At 28.5% G+C, this 22,586-nt stretch overlaps 1 pseudogene; it reads left to right on the top strand.

The window, feature by feature from the left end:
• Positions 1-5,376: 5,376 nt before the first annotated feature.
• Positions 5,377-21,886, top strand: LOC149060699 (uncharacterized; annotated as a pseudogene).
• The last annotated feature ends 700 nt before the right edge of the window (positions 21,887-22,586 follow it).

The following is a 22,586-nucleotide window of genomic DNA, read 5'->3' as shown; positions in this document are numbered from 1 at the left end:
CGCAATCCAGCAATACCTATGTACTCAGTATGTAGTTTAAAATATGTTATTATTTGATGAAATAAAAAAAAATTATATTTCAATTGCTGAATAATTTAAAAGTTAATTTTCTAGATTTGGAACGAAAGTCTGAGCTCGAACAAATACATTTGTTTACCACGGGCATGCATTTTAAAAATGTTTAACAAATGATTTAGGCACAAAATGAAATCTTAACTAACACGTTAGGAAGTACCTACATATTTAAACTGGACGAAAAACATAAATTTAAATTCATACATGTATATTAATATTATACTATTACTCGTATATTGCTATCGATTACAGTGAAAATTTTCGAGACTTATTTTTTAGTTTGTGTGCAAGATAATTACGAATAAAAATATAAAATAATCTATGAACAATAATTTTTCCTTATCTAATGTTTAGCAGATAACTATTTATAGTTAACGTTATATACACAACTGCACCCAAACAGCATTAAAAAAATAAATATTTCTTAACTACTGTAAAAATATTTTTAGGCAAATAATATAGATGTTAAAATAATTTAAAAAGTTACGTAAATAATTAGAAAATAACTTAGCTATATTCTTTAGCCAAGAAGTTAATATTTAGAAAACATTTTAATTATATATTTTCAAAAAACATTTTCATAGAAACTTTTTTAAATATTTACTCAACATTATTATGAAACCATACATCATAGTATTTGGTTATCATGAGAAGAAAATATTTACACAATATTATTAGTTAAATCTTTATTATTCAATAATTTTAAAATGATTGAATAATAAAACACCAACTGCTATATGGGTGGTCTTGAAACCATGTCAACGTTATTCACTGATTCACAAAAACCAATTTACGATTTCAATCAAGTCATCAACTCTACCCTGTACCCCCAAATTATTTTGATTTCATGCTTAAGCCAAATACTACACGGGAATACCTACAAAAGTTAGTTTAAAAATACTTGTTAATTATACAGTAAATACCTATTTGTAATTTTTTTAAATATTCTTTAATGTCATCGTGGGAGCGGGTATAATATGTACGTCGTACGATCATCAATGGCAGAGGTGGTGTGCAGACTATTCTTGAAGGGTCGTCTATTATATTATTATGTGTATTATATTATATTATGAACGTCGGACGAGGACCGAGATAACTTATACGAACGGTAGGCAAAAAATCGGCATCAGAGTGTAGGCATATCGCCTGCACGTATCACTATATAGCACACACGCACCGCAATCGTCGTCTTTTCTCCGGTGCATTATTATTATTATTATATCGTACACGCTTAGTAATCCTCTTTTTCGCGCTCGCGACAAGGCGCTGCCACCACTAACGCTCCTATCTCAGACTCACAGCAACTCGGAATCCACCGCCACATCACCACCAGACGTCTTCCACCATCATCCCCGGTAACCGACGCCACCGTCAATCGTCTTCGATCTCACGCGTGTGGTATTCTCGTATTTTATAATATACAGACCATTTCTCTTATCACAAATTTGACATAAATATCTTTAAAAAGGCTGTCTGCATGTAGCCATGGCCTGGTGGTGGGTGGAGCCATGTGGTGCGAACTCAACACCTTCAATTTTTGAGTCTATGAAGACAATATCAGGACCTTATAATACAATGTGGTTAATATTTTGTAACGTATTTATTTATATTTTAAATGACTATACCACTCAAGTGTAGTTAATAACAATAATTATAAATAACATTATAATGTATCATATCGTTAAATATTTAAATTACCGAGAAGATCATAAACTTTGTATGTGTGATATATACCTATACCTATGTCGTAGGCATATAGTCAAATCAGGCATTTTACTAAATATCTAGGCAAATTAATCGGGAATTAAATTTTTAAGCGAATTTATAAATTGCCTAGACATTTAATCAAATGTTCATTCGTTTAATCAAATACTTATTCCAAATCAGGCCCATAATAAAATTGAAACTTTTTGTATTATTTCAAAAATTAAACTATATTTTCTTATAAATTATTTTTATTCTATTAAAAAAAATAGGTACAATTAAAACAGTATGTATGGTTATTAGAGATATTTTTAATTGCATGTCTTCTAGGACTATAGATTTAAAACTTAAATTATAAACAAATATAGATAATTACTAATTAGATATGAGAGTATAAAAAAAATTATAGTACAACAAATCGAAAAAAAATTATATTATTTTTTAGTTAATTTTTAATGACTGCTTGTAATTTTACATATTATTGCTTGGTGAAATTTGCTGGGATATAAAAGAATATAATAAATAATTAATAAAAAAATTAGTTTCATTTTTATTATCTGCCTGACTTGAAATAGGCATTTAATTAAACGACTAGGAATTCAACTAAATGTCTTGGTGGATAGTAAAATCGCTCTTAGCAAGAAAAATAATGCAATTATAAACAAAAATTAAAATACAATAATAATTATAGGTACTATCTATATTTTTATTGCATTGTATTTATAGTGTGTCTCTCGATGATTTGACATATGTAATAACTTAAGTTGATTCATTATTAAATTGTTTTTTATGTATATAATTCATAGACACTTTCACTAAATTTTTAACATATTATTTTTATTTTTAATACTGAAAATAAAAAACTTAAAAATTGATAAACATTTTATTGAATAAAATAAATTAAAAATAGTCTATTTGGTAATCTGATGATAAAAACAATCTTTATGGTAAAAAGATTTATCTTAGTCGAGTAGTTTATTTTTTTAAATTTTTTTGAAATTCAAAATTTTTGGTTACATTAATTTGTAACATAATATCTTTTTGAAAAATACGATTTTTGAGAATTTTCTAATATGGGTATATTTCTTAAATTATTTACTTATCATAAAATATTAACAATTTTTGTCATACGTTTAATGAGCTTAATTTTTTTTTTCGGATTTTAAGACACTGCAGTATATAGGTATCATAATATCTAATAATTTATTTTTCTATTAGTAATATGGTATAAATATCTAGGTAATATCCAAAAATTAATACAAATATTTTGTAAACTATATTAAGTATAGTAATTGATAATTTATAAGTAACAATTGTTTGTTCAAAGTATCAACGATTAATATTTATTGAATATAAAATCGTTAAATAAGATTGAGAAATCATTAACTTCTGTGTGAATATCCAATTTTATCAAAATTTGTATTTTAAATACCGATTTGTGAAATTACCAATCACTTTTTTGATAATCCATGTACCTAAGCATAACTTATACAGAACCATGTGTTTTTTTTTTTTGTACCTATGTCTATTGTCTACATCACGTATTAACGTATGTATATAAACTACTTTAATCTTCAACTTTGAGGGTGGTATATGGTAATAAGTTTAATCTTGTAGTTTCTTTTGAGAAGCCATCATTTGAAATGAATAGTGATTTTAAAAATAATTGGGAAATACGAAAACTAATCGATGACGAAAAGGCATGGTTGTACCTATGTGAAACCAGTTATCAACTAAAATTATGAAATAAGAATAACCATAGATAAATACTTGTCATTTTTATGAAATGTTTTTGTAACACTTTCTTATATGATTTAAGTTCCAAAATATTTTTTTGAGCCATTAATAGAAATTTATTTTAAAACTTTCAATTTGTTTAGTTTTTTTTATGAATGTTGATAAAAATATATTTCATTCAGTCAAAAAATTTAAAATAAAGTACAGTATTTATACCATATTTATATTACTGGAAATTATTACAAGAGAAAAAATTATTGTTACTCCATAAATATTTTTAACGAGTGTCTGAAGTTTAAACTTTGATGAAATTGATACATAGATACGTGTAAACTAAAGATTTCTCATCAAACGCTTTTAGTTTTTTCTTTGTGATTCTAAAATTATTATTTATAGTATAGAAACTTAAAACTTTTGAATTTTTCATTAATTATCATTTTCTATATAGATACAATGAAATTTTCAAAATAAATAATAATAAATTCAATTTAAGTCCATTTAAAAAAAATAGACATTTAAAACTTCTTTTATTATTTTATAAAAATATTAAAGACTGAGGTCCATTTCCTCAGCATCCCCTACTTCGAATTTCGAGTTGAAATCTATACCAATCGTTTGTACTCCAATTAAAATTGTTTGTACCTCAACGGTTTTTAAACTATCCTTACTTAGATTTCGGGGTGTCGGTGAAACGGTAGCACTCCACCTTCAAATTTTATGTTGAAAACCATACCAATCGTTTGTACCTGTTTGTACCTCGATGTAGTATATTATAGTAAAATAATTACAATTATAAATTATTATAATATACAATTTATGATTTATTATATTACCTATATTATACTAGTATATCTTACAATATACTTAGTTATACTGGTTGGACTGTGTTTGCTTATAGAATCTTATTTGTATATATTGATTCATTATCCATAAATCCAGCACAATTAAACAACTATTTTCTAGAGTAGTCCTTGTTACAGAATCATTAATTTACTAATATTACACTGGAAGGCGGGCGGGTGCGCACATTTTCACTAGTACCAAATCTTCATAGCTAACACACGCTCAGTGATTCTTTGAATCATCGAATTTGCAATAAAACGACAAGACCGAGTTAAAATAACAAAGGACCCAAAGGATATTGTACAACATAAACGCACCTAGTGATTTCCTTTGATCGTCGGCTCCTTCTCTGCCCTGTAGCGAGATGAACCTCCGTATAAATACGGGTTCCGAATAAACTCTCCACACCCCAACTAATTACATTACACTATACCAGTTTGACGTCCCCAATCTGTTAGACTTTTACGGGTCGTAATTCCACACAATTACATTGCCACCGTCTGGAATTCCGCAACTCGAAAGTGTATTCTAAAGTTTACTTTTAAACTTAATTTTATAACTTATACGAAATATACTTAATGTGTATGTATGAAATTTATATACGTGTTCCAAACCAACCCCTTCCCCTCCAACACAAACAGTTAATAACCATAGTTGCCGGGCTTAGGATTAATAAAAAAATAATACTAATCAAATTTACTTAGAATTCAAGACTCAGTGATGTAATAATTCAAAAAAAAAATTTTTATTTATTTATTTATTTATTAGGTAATACAACTAGGACCCCTGCCAATAGTTATATTAAAATTAATAAATTAAATAGGAGTGAGTTAATATTATTGGGTTTTGAATCGTTCTTTACATTTATGAGAGCTGGAGAATATGATAGCAGATACGTATAGGTATTATAAAATGTCTAAATTCTCTCGTGGTCATAATTCGAGGATATGATCAAATACACCGTAATAATAAAATATTTATAAATTAATTATAAAAATTAACTTACATAAGATTATAATGCTCGTGCACCTTACCTTATTCGCTGCTGTATTAGATTTATTCAGGTAACTTAATAAGGTTAAAAAAGGGTTTAAACACTCAAATCGGAATAAATACAACATTGATACATTTTCGTTAAAAATGAAAAAAAAGTCAGTTATTGCTCTCAGGATCCGGTTGTGGTTGATTTGACTGGTGCTCTTGCACTCATGAATGGTGCTCATGCACTGGAGGTTGGTACTCATGCACTCGTGAATGGTGCTAATGCACTGATAAAAGGTACTCATGCACTTATGAAAGGATATGACGTGATTAAGCCAGCAAGAGTCGCAGGCGGTTCCATCAAAGGCCTCTACGTTTTCAAATATTTACAGTTATCCTTGGTGGCAGACACCCTCATTGGACCATCCATTGTCTCCGGCGACACACGAAATAGCTCACACGTGCGGCGCCACATTGTCATAACTACATAATATGAGTTCCTACGTGATTAGACATAAATAAATCGTTACTATTATCAGTGATTAATAATATTTATTGGGTTTTAGCGGTTATCTGCGTGCGACAACTTGACCGTTAATTATTTTATTGAATATTTAAATAGCATATAAACATGATATATGAGCAATTTTCACTGAGTATATCATTACAGCAGTATTATTACAAAAACAGTAGAAATATTAAAAAATAATCACAAAATTAAATAACATACGTTAATGACTGTCGAAGCAGTGGTAGTGATGAATGATGATACATAATATATATGATTGCAATTATAAATAAAACAAGTAATCCGACATTTTCTTGTGTATGTAATAATTAATATTATAATTATTATACTATTAAAGTGCATGTAGTCATGAAGTAACACGAGAATTTATTAGTTATATAATTACTGATTTATTAAATTAAACACTATATAAATTAATATACAAACACTGATATTATAATATTATTTATTTATTTATTTATTTATTTATATAAAAATCAACAGGCCAAAGCCCTTTAACAAAGAAAGAAAAACAATAAAATATAAGAATTGACACAATATGAAAACTGATAGACATGTGATAATACAAAAAACAATTTTACAATACGATAAGAAATACAAAGATAACATTAAGTATATAAAACAAAACAAAGAAATAATAATTAGGCACTATGTTTTAAAAATATCAAAGTTTTAGATTTAAATACTTGACAAGACAATAAAAAAAAATCCAAGACTGTGGAGATTCTATTGGCATTAAAAATAGCTCTTGAGAAAAAATAATTTTTTCCACTATTTGTTTTAAAATTAGGTATATGGAACAAATCAGAATTTCGCGTATATCTATTAGGTATTCTAAATCCAATTAAACTTAAAATAGCTGGGCAGTTTACATTATTATTTAAAATATCATAAACAAACATTATATCTATAAGATCACGTCTAATGTTGAGAGGGTCAATACCTATAGCGTCTTGAACCAGCAGAAACGAGTCTCTGGAAATCGTACAATGAGTAATAAAGGCAACTCTTTTCAGAAATTTATACTGTATATTATTAAGCTCATTTGAATAAGTTGAAAAGTTATTATACCAAATTAAAGAGCCAAATTCTAGGTTTGATCTAACTAAAGAAGTATACAAATTTTTTAAACAAATTTAGATTTCTAAAGTCTTTAGTATTCCTAGTAATAAAAACCAACATTTTATACGCTTTATTTATAATAGCTTTATGATTTATTTTGAACGACAGATCACATTCAAAACATCTTTTAAGAGGATGGTTATCAATTAGATAATTATGGAAAACAGGACTTTTAGTACGTGAAAATGATGAGGGGATCTGATTAAACCTATATGACGCTCTGTTATAAAACTTAAAGTAGTAACGCTCGTGTCGTCCTCTCTTTCCACTCGACTTGACTCGACTCGACTCGACTTGACTCGACTCGACTCGACTGACGACCACCAACCCGGCCCGTTGCAACGGTCCGTCCGGGGCCTTCGGTATGTACTGACCCAGCCTCAGTCATGTAGACCATCGTGAGAACCAAAATGGTCACACACTGGTTTTACTCTGACTTCTGAGTCAACACTTTTAAGCGTTTATATGCAAGCCTCCCGTACATACTACATACTTGCCTATACATACACACTTACACGTATATAACATACCCCCCGCATTAAACTGGAGCAGTCCCTACGACTTAATTTTTACTTTTACAAATCTCTTAAACTACGGGTACACCTAGTTACAATACCGCCACATGGTGTCTGGAATGCTTACACTAACTTAATTTTACATTTAACTTAAGGGCGATACATTTTTATTTTTATTTTTACAAAATTATAGGTTATCTTGATCATTATTTGAAAGGTTGTCTGGTACTTCCAAACTGTACATTTTTACAACTTTATTTCTGAACCTTATAACTATGATACTTATAAATACTAATAAAAAAGGTTATTGATATATAAAGAATGGTAATGTGAAATTCTATTTTAAATATGGACAATGATTCAACGGTTTTAGGCTCAAGTTTACTCGATTCAATTGATTTATAGGCTAAAGAGTTAAAATCCTTTTATTTTTAACATTTTATTAACATTTTATATGTGACATTACTGAGCGAAGAGTTTTTGTTAACAATGATTTTATATTAAGCTTTCGATTTCCTTGTATTATATCTTTCGCTTTCGCACTATCTTTCGTTATCGTTACTCAATGCTAGGTAGTCGACTTCAGGGGGAATAAGGGCTATAGTATTTTTATCGTATTGGATGGATAGTGAAATAGGGTGATACATATGGTATACTCCTCAGCACATGTTAAGGGTATTCCTATAACGAAAACCAAGTAGTGGTCCCGGTGAATGATTGGTAAGTTCGAAATTCTGTTTTAATTTCTAATGGCAATGCTGTTCCCATTGGTAGATTCATTATAATTTATCTTAATTCCATAACATTGTATGCATTTTTCTATTGTCTGTTGTCTGTACAATAAAGTTTTTATTTTTTCGATATCACTTATACAAAAAAAATTCTTGTTGTTTCATAATACATTAATTTTGTGTTTTTTAAGCATGAAAACTTTTTTTGTAGTTCTGATATCGAAAAAATAAAAACGATATTGCACAGACAAAATTCTCCTTTTTATGTGGTGAAAATTTCGTTTTTAGTTATAAGTTATAACTGTAGCTTTCTTGGTTCTTTCCCACGCGAAACAGTTTTTACAATGTTACGCACTTGTAAGATGGAGACAACACATATGGATGTAGCGTCCTCTTAACTCACGCTGGATATCGGCCAATGACCTAACCCATGACACACCACGACCTGATCGGTAACGCTCAAATAAAATTTATAAGTACTAATATTTGATAATCTATATATTAGGAGTTTAATATTCTAGTTATAATAATAATTAATAATATATAATATATATATATATATATATATATACTGAATGTGTACTAGAATTTTTTGAGTATTTCAACGTGGTATCTACTGCCTATGAATGGTCTCCGCAAATAAAATTAACATACTTGACGCTGTATTAAAAAAATTCCGCATATCAATTTTACAAGACATTATCAATTGATAAATTGAATCCGATTTTTGATGAAGTACCTAGAACGAATATTTAAGGAAATATTTACATCACCTGCTAGGAATCGTATGTTAAGAAACAAATTACGAAATAAAAAATACAGAAAATCAACAGAAACAATATCGGAGTTCTTAGTAGATATTTTATATTTAATTATTCAAACTAATTATACCATTTCTGAGACAGAGAAAATTGATATAATATTAGAGGCACTAACGCCGGAATACTATAACACAGTAACTATTATGAATACAACTATAAAGACAACTTAGAAAATAATTTAAAGAAAATAGAAAATTCAAAATTAATGAACACAGATTTTCAAAATATAAATTCTTTAAGTATAGACACTTTAAAGAAAGAAAATGAGTTTTTAAAATCTAAATTAAATAGTATTAACAATATTGATGGTAATAGGAATTTCAACCAGAAAAATAAATTTAATAATAACATGCATAAATGGAATAGTACATTATCAGGGTCTTCAAAATAATCCGAACGATACATTCAATAATAATATTATGCGCAATTACGACCCATATAATAATAACAGCAATTTTAATAGTCAAAATTATAATTCAAATAATTCATTCATTCCAAACAATTATTTTAGTAATCAAAACTGTCATCCAAATAATAATTATAGGACAAATAACGAAATTCTTCCGAACCAATATATTGATAATAATTATTACTTAATCGAAAAAATACATTTAACCCTCTAAACAATTTTAATGGTAATAATGGCCATACAGAACCAAAGTGAAATGATAGGTATAAGAATGTGCCTAACCAAAAAAATCAGTCACAGAAATATCATAAAAATAATGCATATAATAATAATCAAGGTGCATATTTCAATGAACATAATGTAGGCCGAAATTGTCAATATCCATCGCATAATACAAATAGTAACAGAGGCAAAATGTAAATGTAAATAATGTGATGAATCAGCACGCTATTGGTCAGACACCCAATAATAATGCACGTAATTCGAATAAAACATATAATAACAATCAAAAAAACTTTATAAGCAAGAGAGAGTGGTTAGACTACATCTGTGCCAACAAAAAAATTCTACCAAAATTATCCAAGAAAATTCTAGTTTAACATTGTTAGAATCAATAATTTGCGGGGAAACATAAAAACGACGAACCCACAATCCCCACACAATAGTTAAAATACTTATGACATAATAATATGCATAATATAATTGATATTAATACAAAAAGTGACTTAGATGATTGTAATATAAATAGTCAATTCAATGAAAATAAAACACCAGAAGTGAGTGACTATAATATTTAAAACGAATTCAAAAATAAAAATTTAGTAATAATTGCTGAACAGCAGAAAAGTAATGACAACTCAATAAAAAAATATATAAAAACATGTAATCCAGTAATCCAACTTCGCTTCCGGCAGCATTCGAACCAGGTCAAAGACTCGAGATGGTAAGCAAAATTAAAAATGTAGCATATAATTTTGTTGTAGACACGGGAGCCACCGCGTCTATAATTAATGCTGACAATTTACCATTAGGAATCACTCCAAAGGCAATCCATTGCGTAAAGCTAATTACGGCAAACGGTTCAAATTTAAAATTACTTGGTATTATTGAAACGATAGTCATTTTTGAAAATATTAAATTTCCTATTAAATACATGGTAGTAGGGAACTTAGTAGGACCTAGTTTAATAGACATGTATGGATTACTTAAATTTATATCAAGCAAAAATAAATTTTATTGATAAACAAATAATTTTAACAGGTGATAAAGGTTTAGTGGTTTTAGAATTCGATAAAAAAACTTTTAACTTCAGATAATATTAAATTGAAAATTGAAAAAATAGTTAATGAAACTACATTAAATAAGGATAGAGATAATAACAATAAAATTTAAAAAATGAGAAAATTATTTTTAATTCAGCCGAGGTTACGTGAAATTGTTAAATGTAGTCGTAAGTTGATTAAGGTCCTTGGAGACGGATTTTGTAGTATATATGCGTTGACATTAATGCTTGAAAATGAAAATATTTATATAACAGCAGAAACCATATCCCATTTTACTTGATCTGAATTTACATGAAAAACCAATTTGGTTAGAGAGCGAGGACTTATCAGCAGTAGCTAATTTTATAATTTTAATTTAATAATTATATGTCCAAATTTCGAAAATTCTAATAAAACTGCAGGTGTGTGGTTCTATAAACCAGGTAGGAAATTAATTTCTAGTAGTGTATTTTGAAAATAATCATTGGACACCAGGATGTTATGACAAAAATAATGATAATCCAAACCTAGAAGAGACACGAGTTACTTTTACGCATGATTTTCGTTCTCTTCATACTTCTCGTGCCTAACTAAGGGAAAGGAAAATGTTAGAATCAATTAACAAGATACCCAAAATCAAAGTAATAGAAAATGGGGGGGGGGCTGTATGTAAACTGTGGCAAAAAAAAATTGAACATTATACAATCTGCGACAAAACCATTAAGACACATTATACAAAGCTACAAACTGCGGCAATTTATTTTATATACCTAGGTACCGAAGTTATTATATACTACTCATATTATATACGATATACCTTCCTATATGTACCTATAATATACCTACGTATATCGTTTAATTAATTACATATGTTATGTTATTTATCTTTCTTACAAATTAGTAAATAAATACTAAATCCAAATGTATTTTTTAGTTTAACAAAACATACTGAATATCGGCTCCTTTGCGTTTGATATACTAGATAGTACCTGTTTACTAGTTTAATACTTTGTTCAACGTCGTGGAGTTTACAATAATGTTTAGCCAGAATGGCAAACAATTAACAGTGTTAGATAATTTTAAATTCAAGTTTAAATATGAAGCGAAGATAAGTGGTAATAAAACATGGAAATGCACTAATAAAACATGCAAAGCCAGATTGGTCTTCAACAAGAATAAAACTCTACTATAAGAAAAATCAGTTCTGGACTATAGTTACGAATCAGATTCTAAAATTGAACATCAAGCCGTAAGTAATAATATCAAATGAAAAAAGTCTGAAAATGATATAAAAGATACGCCATTTAAAATAATTAGAAAAGAACTTCATAGTTTAGGAAATGATACACAATTAATCACTAATAATATTTCATATATTCGTAGAAATTTATATAATAAAAAGGCTTATAACAAGGCGACTGAATTTATTATTGGTGAATTTAATTAGGTATAGTAAAAATATTAAAATCCTAGGTTTCGCCGACTAATGTTGGCAAATCTCGTTTGTAGAAGTCCGAACTACAAAAATCATTCGGGGTTTGACCAAACGATGTTTTGTATCCTAGGTTTTACCGAAATCAATTGGTAAATGTCCGAAAATGTCCGAAGAGTGTTACTACGATGATCAACGAAGAATGTGTCATAAGCTATCGTTTTTAAAATTTTAATTTAATCTTTAGTATAAAAAATATTTACTCTACTCTTTTATACTACATAATAATTAATCGTTTGTTTTAATTTTCATAATTTAATGATCTGTTAAAATGTTTACAATAGTTCCAGTTATTCAAATGTGATAATAGATACGTTGTAAATAGAGAAGATAATTTTTGACAACTACCAAGGAAGTGGATCGGGTATTTATTATGTACCAATTTATAAAATGAGAGTATATTCTAGTGAATTTAACTTACTAACACATGTAAATATTTCTGTTTTCATCAAGAAATTTGATGAAATAAATAATCTAATGAACTACAATGATATTATATTGTGTTCAGTCAACAAACATAACGTTTCAAATATATGCAGTAAATTTAATTAAACGTTAAAAATAACTAAAACGGAACTATTTAAATTCTTTACAATATGGAGTAAGAATAAAGAGGGGCTTAATAAATGCAATAGTAGAATTCGAAAACTTGGCTTTCGGAGTAGTGGGAGACAATGGCTATCAATAATTACAAAAGTTTTATCAATAAATATTGACAGTAATTCATTTATAGAAGGTTTTATGAAAATGACAAAAGTGACTACTACATTTTCAATTAATATCAATTGTAAATTTTACTATTATATGTATTCCAGAGATTTATACATTATTTCAGATATGGCATAGGCCAATAGAGTTAATAAATTTACAATTTATGTTTATCCAATCCAATAATCCATACCTAGCAATTTCATCTAATAACCAACATTTTATATCATATTCTAACGTTGAATACAATAAATGCACCCTTTGGGTAACCATAAAATATTGTACTTTAGATATGTCAGTTTATTTGGGATCATACCCGTTGTGCGAAATACAACTTCTTAAATTAACAAATAATACGAAACTTCCGAAACAATGCACTATGCACCATATATATCATAATAATGATTACTTGGAAAAATTAAAAACAAAAAAACACATTTTATATTGGGTAGCTACGGAAAAATAAACCACCTTAGTTTGTTCTACGTCAAAAATATGTAATATTTTAAAAAGGACAGGGACTGTTAGGCTACCAAATTCATGATTGTTATATACACCAACAGTGATACTTAGATCATCTGTAAAGGAAATCAAAAGTATAAATATATCAGTTAATTATAATTAGTGGGCATATTTTATATAACCTACCTAGTGTAAAAAAAATAGTACTGCATTTCGATATAAATAGCGAGCTACCTGAAAACCAACAATACCAGTTGAAAAAAATTATTAGATACCTAATTGCAGTGATTGTTTCGTTTAAAATCCTATGGACCTTAGTTTTATAGATATTGGATATGTTCCGATTCCAACTATGTCAGTTGATCCTATTAGTCTACCACTTTATAGATTATCATTAAACGAACGACGTGAACTCTAAAGACAGGTCGATGAGTAACTACAAGCTGGGTTAATCATACCATTGTTATGATTAAGAGTATCGATAACATTAGGTGATAGGAACGGATGTAGTATGTTGTAAATTGTTATTGGTCGTTGTAATCATGATATCATTAACTTATGTCATATATTGTAAACAGTCATGGATATAATATCAATTTAGTCATGTACCTATGTATTATAGGTGGAATTGTTTTAGCAACTAAGATATTAGTACCTATAGGTCATGCCTGTAAAGCGATATGTGCTGAGGTGACATAAACTGTACTATATAACACCACCACACCCACAGGCAAGAGCCCCATAGTCGTCGAGGAAATCGACGGAGACGTAGATACAACACTGCAAACATTATATGTTAACATGATTTATTCTATTTCAATATGATCCTTGGATCTTAGATATCATACAACGATTGTACGGCGTCAAGAGCGACTATCAGAGTAAGGGACTAAGGGCGAAGTGTGTTTTTCTTTTTGACTGTTATATAATATACATTAATAAAAGTGTTTCCGACCAATAAAATTATATGTTTTGTTTGAGTAGTCACACAATTCTGCCGTACTCCTTGAATCTGATCTGTAACCGGTTAATTTATGGTAGTTGACGATTTAAGGTTTAAACAGTGAAGGTATAGTCCTATGTTAATTGTATTCTTTCAAATCTGATCTGTAACCAGTTAATTTATGGTCGTTGAGGATTGAAATTCTAAACAGTAACGTAGCGATATCGTCTTTCTTGAGAGCCAAATTGTAACCGGTTAATTTATGGTCTTTTGGTAACTCAAGTGTCGGTATAGGTATATCATCGAAAAGTGCATATACGACAAGTAGTTATTAAACATTTAGAATTATGCAAGAAATTAGTTATTGTAAATTAGTATAAACATAGTACAATCCCAAAACTGCAGTAAAGCACTTTTTACGAGTATATAGGAGGAATCGTCCTAGTTTGATTTAGATATAATGAAGAAGAATGATAATTGAAGGCAGTTGGGAATGGAACGTGCATCACATTGTCTGTATATGCTCAATTAATAAAAACTACTGATAACTTATTAGAACGTGTTTGTTTTTAAAAAAAAATCTAACTTAAATTCAAACTCTACAAGTACGAAACTACGGTCAACCAACTTGAAACATCGTCTAATTCTTCGTACGCTAGTCCAGCCTTTTTAGTAAATAAAGCCGACGGAACAAAAATATTGGTCATTGATTACAGACAGTTAAATAAACAAGTACCGTATTATACCGGTATTATATCAGTATTATACCGTATAAAACCTTGCAGTTCCTTAAATTATAGGAAATTTAACAACGGTTATAACCCTATTGTTAATTATGAAATACGAATTATTTTTAAATGGATTATTCGAAAAAATGGGTAAAAAGTCAGAAAACGTTTAAAAAATACATAATACAAGAATTATTTTAGATAATGAATTCCCTAAATTAATATTTAGTCAGCTACCATGATGTAGGTACCATATGCCCATATACCTAGTCACTAGAAATAACTTAAATTTAAAAAATTTACTTACAATTCATATTTTATAGCAAATTATATTCTTAAAATATCAAATAAACTTCAAAATAAATTAGGATTTGAGTGATTTTATTATCTGCCAACTAGCATAATATATCTACTAACTTTTTTGTTCCACATTTTTTTCTTCTTGTTGTATGCAAAAGTTTGACAACAATAAATACATTCATGGCAATCTAATTTGCCTCTTTTCTATAAATGCTTTTTAAAATATTTGTCTACAACTTGTTTTTGCTTCGATGGCCTACCCATTTTTAAGCTTAAAAGTTCAGACTATCAAAACAAGAACCTAGGTAATTAGCAACCGCAAGAGCCAAGAAGACAAAACTGAATGAATAATGATTATTATTTAATATTTATTAACCTAGAATAAAATGATAATATGATTAATATCAGAATATCTGAACATTCAATAACGTTAATAACAATAACATATTATAGTTTGATAAAGTCGATAAGGATAAAGTTACACTGCTATGGATATTTTTAGAATTAAGACACAGCGGCCAACGGGTAAACATGTTACAATGATAAATAATAATAGTTTTATCTTTGATCGCGATATTAGCTAAAAATATTTTTTTATATATATATACCGTCTGTATAAAATAATTTTATACAATGTGCATAATACCTTGTATAATACAGTTTTATACCACTGTATAATACAAACTCACATCTCTTTGGATATGCATTAAGACTTTTTAAATATTTAATTAGGAAAAACTGGCACGCATAAATTAGCATTTATTACACCGTGTGGATTGTACGAATGGACACGCTTTCCTTTTGGGTATAAGAATTCACCGCGTCAATTTTCAGAAGCCGTTACCAAAACACTATTTAGGCTTCTATATTTGAGTACTATTAACTATGTAGATGTCATACTTAATTACGCAACATTATTATTAAGAACATTAAAAAAATTATTATTGAGAATCAGAGAAACTGGCTTCAAATTAAAACCTTAAAAATGCGAATTTAGTTATTTTGAGTTAAAAATATTGAAATAAATTAATAGAGAAGGTATTAAATCAAATCCAACGGGATTGGATACAATTAAAAAATGTCCAATACCTAAAACTATAAAACGAGTTTGAAGCTTTCTGGGATTAAGTAATTTTTTAGAAAGTTTATTCCACGTTTAGCAGAATTAATTACGCCGCTAAACAAATCTTACACAAGGTTCTTATCCAAAAAAAAGTTCACCAGTAAAATGGTTAGAGGAACATCAAAAAGCATTTGAAGAAGTAAAAAATAAACTTACTAATTCTCCATTATTAAAACGTTTTTATCCTAGTGTAACATATCACATATATGTGACACTGTTACATGTTACTAAATTATAAATATAAGCATAAATAAGAATAAGAATAAGGAAGAAGGCTTATATACACAGTATAGTTTTCCGTCCACAAATACACAAACAACTGTTAACATATATAAGAGACACACAATGTTAAGTTCGTTAGTTCTGGGTCCAGTATAGCTACCCACAAGCCAACGAACTCTGGAAGACCATACTGTGAGTAAGCCTTTCGATATTTTTGTAGTTATTAAGTATTGCGTATTTTATGAATATTGTTATGTGCTTAATGAATATTGTGTATGTATTTAATAAGTATGGTGTTATAATAAAAAACATATCAACTAGAGCTTAATATTTGATCTATCTTTCCTGAAGCTCCCGAGTTACGGTTAAAATATAATTCATAGGGCTCTGAAAACCCTCACTGAATTATCTAAATATAACAGGTTCCTTAACCCCGTTACATTTTGGTGGAGGCGCTGTATCGACCAACATCTGTAACTAGGTCAAATATTAGGTTTGAGTGTTGATTTTATTATAGCACGGTAGGTATATTTAATTGATATTGAGTGGATGAAATCATTTAGGGACCTACATATGATAAAGTGTTGTTAGTTTTAGGAAGGTTATGTGGGAATATCTACTTTGGTAAATAGAAACCGAGGTTAAAGATACTTTTTTTTTGGAGAATTATTATTAAATAAAGACTTAAAGGTGATAATAAACAGAGGATAAAGTATAGCTAGTTTTAGATAGGGAAATGGTATTGGTAAAAACAGAAATAAAAAAATCTAAATTTGATTTTTTATATCAGGTACCATTTAAAATAATAAAGAAAATTTCAGACGTGGTATATCTGGTTGAAATAATTTAAAATTCAAAATTAATTAATGACTATAAACATGTAAGTCAAATTAAAAAATTTAGAGATAGTATTACTTAAGATACAGGAAGATGAGGCATTACTATTTTTAAAATATAGTACATAAGAGAATAGGATAGGTTAAGCAAAAAAAAAAAAAAAACCGACCGAACAGAAAATGTTTGTCAGCAGAAAGTATGAAAACAAAATAATGTAATAAGAATTTCTTATAAATTATAGTGAACTCATGGTACAGTTAGTAGTTGCACACTAGGATTATAAGTGGTTGACAGTTATTTGATAACTATAAATTGTGTTATTCAAGTTGCACAGTTATTGAAGGAACCAATAATTTAAAAAGGTATTTATATTATATAAATTATTATTATTATTATTGTTTAGTAACATATATTATAGTAGTTAGAGATTAAAAGTACCTACCAAAAGGTAATCTTTAATAAAATAGAATTATGGGGAACTGTAACATGGTTAAGATTGTTTGTGTAGTAGTAGCACTTTATACTTTACAGGCAGAAACAATGGAGAATATTAGAATTATAAGTAATACCGGAATATATTTTGAAGATCTTTCATCTCTTAAAATTATAACGGTAAATTGGAATATTATAACGTATTGCAATTTAACAAGTTTTGATAGTATGTATGTGGCGGTAAATAATTATGTAAATTCAATTTTTAACATTTGCGAGAAAATAAAATATAGGGGTGAGGAGGTTAATTCCACATGTGTAGAATTTAAAATTATTAATAGTCAGGCGTTGGGAAAAATTAGAGATGATAAAAATACGCTAGAACAATACCTGGCAACGGATGAAAATTCAAGGAAAAAAAGAGATTTTTACTTTGGGGCAATAGGGAAAATTCAGAAGACATTGTTTGGAGTATTAACTGAGGAGGAGGGGGAAGAGTTCACAAACAAGATCAAAAAATTGGAAGACAGGCAGTTAAGAATTATGCTAATAGAAAAGGAGCAATCAATAGTATTTAAAAATACTATTAATAGTGTGTCACAATCTCTGGTGGATTTCCAGAACTTTAGAAATTCGGTGGGGGGAAAAATTAGTAGCATTTCGAGGGAATTACAGTACCAGAACGATACGGTTAAAATATTTCAGGTAGAAGAGGTCATACTAAAACGTGCTACAACTATAAATACTATAGTCAAACAACTTTCTATTGAAACAGACATTTTGTTGAGTGTAATAAGTAGCGCACATAAAGGAATAGTCAGTTCACACTTAATCCATTCAACGGAGCTATTGGAACAATTGACAAGTATAAAAAATATGTTACCATCAAACACAATATTTCCTTTGGACATATATATAAATAGTTTTTTTTTAATTTATCAAAATTAGTCTAGTTAATATCATCTACCGAAAAAATGTCTTAATTTATACGCTTGGTGTCCCAGTGGTAGAAAAATTGATTTTCAGATTGTACAGAATAATTAATCTATCGGTACAAACTAAAAGGAACAATTTTGTTTATGTACAAAACACTGCTGATTATATAATTATAGACAGCAATATGCAATATTATGCATTTTTGTCACAGGTAGAGTTGGATCAATGTAAGGGAGGGAAACATGGGTACATGTGTGAGTTAACAATACCAATATTGACGGTTACGAACGATTTCGAATTTTTAATGTTTACTCAAGGTGGGGTACCTAAAACATGTCAAATAAAAGGGGTTAAATTATTTAGATAAATTTGGTACAAATTAAAGCTGACAAACACTTGGTTGTATGCAACTCATGAATCGATAAAACTTGTTATCAATTATCAAGAAAAAATGTCAGAGATAATAATAGAAAGAACAGGCGTACTTAAATTAGATCCACAGTGCAAAGTACATACAAAAAATTCGGTTATTTTTGCAACCCAGGACAAAAACAAAAATATAACTAATGATTTCGTACCAACATTTCATTTACTCAATCAAATACAGTTTGATTTAAGAGAAAATGCAAAGTTATTATGGAACTACAGTGCTGTAAACGAAAAGATTCCTCAATATTTTTCAGAATTAAAAAATAATGCTAGAACTCTTGAAGAAATAGATCAGGAAATTACCGATAATTTAAAAAATAAAACACAAAAACAAACTAATTTGACCCACCATCCACTCATATATAGTATAGGAATCATAGGAGTATTATTATAGTAGTCATACTCGCGGTAGTAGGGAAACTATGGCAAAAATGAAAAAAAGATAATAAAAAAAAATTAAAAATAAAGAGTTTTCAGTGACATATCAGATCAATCTGCCAGAAAATACAGTAGTTGATAATACTAAGTAAAAATTATTAACGTGATATGAATATAAAATGTATTTACTTGTTCATATACGTACTTAAAGAATTGTCAATGAAAAAAAAGATGTTTATATATATATATATTAGTTAAAGTAAAAATAATGAGTTTTGAATGTATATTTTAGGTATGAAAATATATATTTTATTTGTCACATACCTATCAAATATAATATGTTAAGGTATAAATATTGTAATATTGAATTTATATCCTTGTAAGTTTAAAAATTATGTTTTGTTATAAGAAAATAAGATATTATATGTGAAAAATGTATTTGTAGTAAGGGGATATAATAGTAATGTAATAATATAAAAATGATTAACGGGATGAAATATGTAAAAAGGAGGAAAAAAATTGTATATTATGTAAAATTTAATTCTATTAAATGCATAGTAGGTACTTGTTTGTATAAGCTGCCGGAATACCTACATGCCGAACACGGAACGAGCGGTACGATATTATGTAAAATCAGATCACTAGTCAACGTCAGACAGTAATGATGGATCAAGTACAATGCTCTCCAGTTAAAGGTGTAATACTGTATGAATGGAGCATATAGTAAATAACACATATAAATACACCATGTAAATTATGAAATTACCTAAATATATATATAGGTATACCAAATTTATATCAGCTCTGAAAACCCTCACTGAATTATCTATAAATATAACAGGTTCCTCAACCCCGTTACACTAGTTTAAAAATAGTCATATAGACTGATGCTAGTAATATAGGAATTTCCGGAACCATTTTATAAAAAAAGTCCGGATGATGAATATTCACATCCCGTTTCGTATATTTTACGACGCCTTAACCACTTTGAAGAAAAATACAGACATTGAGCTTTTACCAATAGTTTACGTCATGGAACAATTTTGTACTTACACGTATGTACAACATGTTTAAATTTGGCCATGTGCCTCTTATTTACTAAATTAGTCGACTTTGATTATAATATAATAAAATATCGGAAAGGTCTATTAAATCAAGCTTGTGACGCAATGTCACGAAATCCCGTATTCAACCACTACACTTTAGACCAGGAGTTACAAAAGGATAACGATTTAACTATTTCTCTTATACAAACAATTAATATGCAAATTGAACGGAATAATGATACAATGTTAAATAAAATTATACAAGCAATAGAAAATCCAGAAATTTCAGATAATATTTGGATTAGAAAGCCTAAAAATTATTTTTAAACTAAGATAAAATGTACAAATACGGAACCAACGATCAAATAATAAATTTAATAGCGATTCTAAAAAACACATTAAGGAAATTATATATAATTTCCATGACCACCTTTTAGCAGGACATTTAGGTATAGATAAAACGTATAAAAGAATAATGAAATATATTTTTGGCCTACATTTTATTAAGACCTTCGAAAATATGTTCCATCGTATTTAAGTTGTCAAAAAAAGAAAAGCGTATTAAACACCCACAAGTGGACATATGCAAACTTCACCTAAAATTTCCGGACGACCGTTTGAACGATTTAGTATCGACTTCATAGGACCAATTACCTCTAGTAGCAATGATTGCATATATATTCTGGTGGGGACATATTGTGCAACAAGTATTTAGTTGTGACAAAACCTTATAAAAAATCCGACGGAAAAACAACAGTAATTTTTTTAGTAGACATTATTGCATAATACGGAGCTATCACAGAAGTTCATTCTGAATGAATTGAAATTTCATTCATTCATTTTACAAATAATTTAGTTAGGAATAATCGTATGTGAAGACAGAAAGAGGGTCAGAGTGTGGTGACCGTGTAACTCGGTTACCACTGAACGCCAAACTTAATAAAAGTGCTGTAGTATGTTGTAGACAGTCGTCACTGTAATATATACATAATATAAGTGGGAATATTTATATTTGTAAATTGTTAAAGTAGGTCAAGCCAATGAAACAAGATGTGCTGAGGCATCAATATAATTTACAATATAACACCGCGGTCGAGTCCAGTCCAAGGGCGGCTGAGTGATTCGGCTAGCCCGTAATATCGCGTTTTGTACCTTTTCCATCAGATTGAGCTTTCACGGTGGGAAGATAACGAGGAATTGGGTCCATCATTTTGGTGATTTACACACTCGAGATGCCAGTCAACAAAAAAAATGAGAATAAAATAAAAAAATTAAAGCAATCTATAAGAAAAGTCAAATTCAATATAGACAGATTAACGAATAACGAAAAGCCATTCAACATTAACAAACATCGGCGACAACTAAAAAAGAATAATACAAAAACAAAAATAATAGAGGAAAAGATAAGAAAAAGTTTAGACTAAATTGTCTAACAGATTTCGTAAAAATTTGAACTATAAACGCTTAAAAAAAAATTGTGACTAACGATTTTTAATTTTTTTTATTTAGCTACAATAAGAACAACTCATAAGGAACCTTGTATTAAATTTTCAAGTTTTATTGGTCATCCAAAATTTTTCAACTGACACTTCCAAAAAAAATTCTCAAAAAATCGAAAATTTCAGTTGTCTATAAATAACTCAAAACTGTATATAGATATCACTAACATAAACATTTGGTGAAAATGTCAAGTATTTATAGTGATTAGTTTTTGAATTACAACCATATAAAAAAATCGATTTGGTCGAAAACTGGTTTTGCGTAAAAAATTCCCGTTTGTCTGTCGTTTTTTTTTTTTTTGTTTTTCTCGATTTTTTTGAA

The sequence above is a fragment of the Diuraphis noxia genome, unplaced genomic scaffold (genome assembly GCF_037042655.1).
Source record: "Diuraphis noxia isolate RWA-SAM2 unplaced genomic scaffold, SU_Dnox_SAM2 contig0001, whole genome shotgun sequence".
In the NCBI taxonomy this organism is placed as follows: Eukaryota; Metazoa; Arthropoda; class Insecta; order Hemiptera; family Aphididae; genus Diuraphis; species Diuraphis noxia.
The sequence above is the reverse complement of the archived record's forward strand: the minus strand, read 5'-3'. Positions and strand labels throughout refer to the sequence as shown.